Below are 5,535 nucleotides of genomic sequence, written 5' to 3' on the forward strand. Positions count from 1 at the left end.
ACCTTTACAACCATACTCACTCTCTCTGTCTCTCTCTCTCTCACACACACACACACACACACACACACACACATACACTGTGAGCTGAACTGTGTATTGTAATGACCAAAACTGCAGTAAGATTGTGTAGCGAAGTCACAGATTGGCTGTTAGTCTGTTGTGCTGAGGTCAAACTGAAATGTGAAGAGATATGCACTTCCCACCCTGGGCGGGCACAGCTACGGATGCTCAGGAGGGACACTGTTGTTATATCCCGGCTTGTTTTCCTTGTCACAAACAGCAATGGTGGCGTTGTTATGATTGTGTTCCAGAGTGGAGTTGAGACTGTGTTAAATAAACCCTATGAGGAGTTCCTGTGCACATGAGGATCTTTCTCTCACTCAGAACATCTCAGTCACACGTTCAGGCCCGTGTCTTGAAGCACACTTTGCATCTCATTATGTATCCGACCGCGTGTATAACACAGGTCATGATGGCGCTTCGGTTCACAGAATCTAATATAATCTATTATATACAAATATTCTTATTCTGTCTCTTTCATGATAGGACATAATCAGTGCTGTGCTCTGTGTTCTGATGCACAAGATATACACAAGTTATACATCTCTCTCTCTCTCTCTCTCTCTCTCTGACACTCAGGGTGAAGGGCGGGGGGGATTGACCAAGACAGAGTGGGTGGGTGTTTTTAAAATAGCTCTTTACTTTAAGCAGAGACCTTCAAAGACTGTCAGCTGGCGTGATGTCTTACATAAAGCAGAGCTTGGAGGAGAAACCGCTTCAATAATGCTGGTGCATTGCTCAACCCAAGCCTGTAATCCCACTGAATTTGAAACAATAAATAACTAAAGAAGGAGATAATTGGATTTGGCATCTTAAATAAAGTCATCGTTATGATTGTTGTTTATTTTTGTAGGCCTTGGAGAATTTATGCCCAACCCATGCAATATGGTGATTTACGGCTGATTCCCCTTATTTAAAAAAGATGTGCTCTGCATAAACAACTTTATTTGTTTTCTCTCTGTCTCTGGAATCACTCAGGGCGTCGCACCAGTTTAAGTTTGCGCTGATCCATAGCACAACAAACAGGAAAGGAGGCTCATGATCCTGATGGGCCAATCAGTAGCTATGTCCTTGTATCCCCAGCCAATCACCCACGTAACAGTGTGGCATGTACATTCTGATGTTTGATGTTGATCATGTGCTATATGATGTGAATGTCATGGTTCACCACTAGAGGGAGACATAGATCAGTGTTTTGTTTCAAGGCTCTTTCTCCCCTGTAGCTGAACACATTTACAGGGTACAGCTACTTCTGTTCCTGTGGGTTCTAGATTTACATAGTAATGTAGGCATACGATTCATCCAACCTATAGATTCTACCTTTAGAATTACACAATAATATAGGCTGATGATTCATCCACCCTATATATTCTACCTATAGATTTACACAGTAATGTAGGTGTACGATTCATCCACACTATCAGATGTAGAGAGAATATAAACTTGGGCAGTTCGTTAAAAAAAGTACAGCTTTACAAAGTTCAAAGAACATCTAAAATTACCTCCAAGAAGCAATTTTAGTAACAGAAAGCTGAACAGAAATATAAAGTACAGAGTGAAGCTCATGACAAACAGGAAATGACACCATGTCTAACAAATGTGACGTGATTCAGAAGTTCTGAATGTTTCAACAGGCCAACGGAAACAAGATTCTTCTTCAGCAGTGATCATCAGTAAGATCTTCAGACTGACTAATGAGGGCTATATTTCCTCCTCAATGGGGAAGGGGAGCTGCTTGATTCATAGGTCCCAGATTAGGACGGGGCCCCCGAACATGCCAGCGACCATAGACGTTTTAGATGTTTCAGGTGGACCCTTTTTGATGAAGTAAAGGGAACAGCTGAGCTTTTGACAAGGGGTCCAGGTTTAAAAAAAAAAAAAAAAATGATTTCCCATTCCCCTGTTTGTGGATTCCAACCACTGATGTTATCCTTGCTGCGATGTTTGTTTAATTCATTGCCAGTATCTGCTGGGTCACAGGGGTCTACTGTCTGTTTTCATTTTTTAGCTAAAATAACCTCGATGTGTCATGCGTGTAGGATTTATGCTTCGCTGAGTATTTGTGAGAAAGGCCTGGATATGTGCTTCCCAGGGGACCTCCATGCCCGAATATAGAGGTCTGATGGAGCGGGCAGACGTTACTGCTGGGCCTGGCACCAAACCATGCACTGCATGAGTGTATGCAAACTTCTGATTTCTCATGGGGCCTGTGGCTTTCCAGTCATGTAGTGATTATACTATACCATATATTGTAACAAAAGTAATCTTGAACATATGCGATATGGTTCTTCAGAATGCTGCAGAATGTTCCATTCATTTGAATGGGGCACCACAACATTTGGACAATATTATTTCTTCATAATGGCCGCTGCCAAGAATGAATGACTGCTGCCATTGGCAATGGGTTTTGTACTTATAATTCATATCTTTCATATAATTTCACAAGTAGTCCGTCATACAGCCCACCACTGCCCAGCGCCGAAAACCAGAACTCCCCGATCCACGCTGGTTAGCTGCCTGGGTCACACGAAAGGACTATATCTGAGCTGCCAGCTCAACCGCCAACCCTGCAGGGCCCTGGGAGACACAGGGCAATCCACCATTTCCCCGGCATCCACCCGGGCACCACCGGCCCACCGTCAGCAGCGTGGTCACCAACCAACACCCTGCTGTTGACAGTGGCAGACGAAAAGGCTGGCATGAGAGGGAGGAGGTCACTGCAAGTCCAGGCTAGAGAGGCTCGCCAACATCCGGGAACTGTGCATCATGGACCCTGGACCTGCTGAACTGTTGGGGTGCCTGTGTTGACACGTCGGGGGCAACCAGTATCCTCGACACGGAGACTGTGCCTTCATAATGCACTGCGGGCACATGCCACCTGCTTCTGGTTGAAGCATGTTTCTGAAAAGCATGTTTGTCTTTTTCTGACAAAGAAAGAGACAAAGAGTAAAGAGTGTAAAGAGTGTTTCTTTACAATGGCAAACCACAAACTTACCAGGACCCTCTGATTCCTTTAAGGGCTGTTTTACAGAGAAAAGCCAAAGAATCTACTAGATCAGTGGTTCTTAACCTGGGTTCGATTGAACCCCAGGGGTTTCGTTGAGTCACTCTCAGGGGTTCGGCAGGGGTCAAGACACACAAAGTATAGCCCGGTTCACACTAGCAATGTCTCGTCGTTTTTATATATATACCTATGTTTTGAAGAAATCATATTTTATTTTTCCAATTACGAAGGGTTCGGTGAATGCACTGATGAAGCTCGCAGGGTTCAGTACCTCCAATAAGGTTAAGAACCACTGTACTAGATTATTGTGCCCTTTGAGATTCTAGATTTTTGGTGCCCTTTAGATTCTAAATAGAATTGTACTACATTCTACCCTCTTCTTGTGTAGCCTGCCTGTGTGTGTGTGTGCCCAGTTGCTCTGGGTGAAAGGTCAGTGTCTGCGCTGGCCCAGTGCTCCGGCCAGAGCTCTCTTTGGCCACGTGCCCGGCCTCAGACTCTCCCTGTTCTCACATGCCAGCATCTGGACCAGCATTAATGGGAAAACCACTCAGTCATGACTCATGGAACCTTTTTATATATATATATGTATATATATATATAAATAAGCGGTTTTCCACTACAAAGATGCTTCAAAACAACAGCAAAAGGGGAGGCATACTGTATATTTATGAAAGACTATCAAAGCCAATGAAATTCACGTACATTGTTTCTGTCATAGAGGTCATCTCCAGCTGACATATACAGGCCTCTTAATAGAGGTCATCTCCAGCTGACATATACAGGCCTCTTAATAGAGGTCATCTCCAGCTGACATATAAGTCCTGTCCTTTAGAAATGTGGAATATCAGATGATGTATCGTCAGTAAATAATACTTAATGGAAGATTAATCTGATGAATGCTGCACCAAACTCCCAAGGCCACCCTTCTTAGAGTGACCCCAATGACCCTGTTCTAGGAAACTCTCCTCTTTGTAAACGTCATCCATAGACTACATGTTGTTTCAGTGATGGCTGTCAAAGGAAACAAAACTCACATTCACAAAGACAAAAGAATTTACTCATCTATCCACCCATTGATTTATCTATTCATCTGTCCATCTATCTATCCGTCTATCTATTTATCCATCCTTTTATCCATGTATCCTTCCATCATCCATCCAACCTTTCCCAGGTCTATCTATCTTTCTATCTATCTATCTGCCATCCATCCATCCATCCATCCATTCATCCACCCTTTCCTAAGGTGTTAATGATTTGTCACGCACTGACATAATTCAGTCATAATCCCATAATATCCACCGACCCTTCCGTTGCTCCCTGACCGGTTCCGAAGGTTCTGTCCAGTGGAATGTCCAGCGCCAGTGGTTCTGTCCAGTGGAATGTCCAGCTCCAGTAGAATGTCCAGCGCCAGTGGTTCTGTCCAGTGGAATGTCCAGCACCAGTGGAATGTCCAGCGCCAGTGGTTCTGTCCAGTGGAATGTCCAGCTCCAGTAGAATGTCCAGCGGCAGTGGTTCTGTCCAGTGGAATGTCCAGCTCCAGTGGAATGTCCAGCGCCAGTGGTTCTGTCCAGTGGAATGTCCAGCACCAGTGGAATGTCCAGCGCCAGAGGTTCTGTCCTGGCACGCTTCATTTGGTCCTAATCTGGTGTCGTAATCCATGCGTGCATGACTGCGCGTGATTAAAACCCACACCCTTCCTGCTGGATTATTATTCCTCATCACTTTCCAGAGCCAGTGAGGGAGAAAGGGTAGGAGAGAGAGAAAGAGAGAGGGGGAGAGAGAGAGAGAGAGAGAGAGAGAGAGAGAGAGAGAGTGAAGGCAGACACACACACGATGAGCATTATTTGGGTTCACAAAGTTCAAAGTTGCCTGAAAGGACAGCTTGTCATGCGTGTCCTTGCGAGGGAAGTGAAAATGTCTTCTTGAAGTCAGGCTTCATTTTTAAAAGCACCCATCTGTTACCTCATCCTCTCTCACGCTCACTTTTTCAAGCTCATACAGACTTTTTCGGTCTCCCTCTCCATACCTCCCACATATACACACACACACACACACACCCACACGCTCAGAATTTTCAAAGGAAGTCCATATTTGCTGTGTTAACAGGACAGATCTGAATAAGCAGGTGTCTCTCTCTGTGCCTCTATCTCCCTCTCCCTCTCGCTCTTTCTTTCTCTCTGTGCCTCTATCTCCCTCTCTCTCTATCTTTAACGCTGAGCAGTCCCCACCATACTGTCAATTGTCTCTCCCCTCTGTTTTCTTCTTCTTCCCCAGTACACGTGAACACATTTCTGGAGAGCAGGGTTACTTCTGCTCTGAGGACCCAGCCAGCCACATCTCCACAACAAACAAAGACAGACATGAGCAGGCGGCATCCGGTATCTTCCACGGCCCTGATTACACATACCTAGGGACGTACTTATGAGCTGAATCATCACACCAACATCTGACACAAAAAGACACACGTTGCA

This window comes from Clupea harengus, chromosome 16, assembly GCF_900700415.2.
Source record: "Clupea harengus chromosome 16, Ch_v2.0.2, whole genome shotgun sequence".
Classification (NCBI taxonomy): Eukaryota; Metazoa; Chordata; class Actinopteri; order Clupeiformes; family Clupeidae; genus Clupea; species Clupea harengus.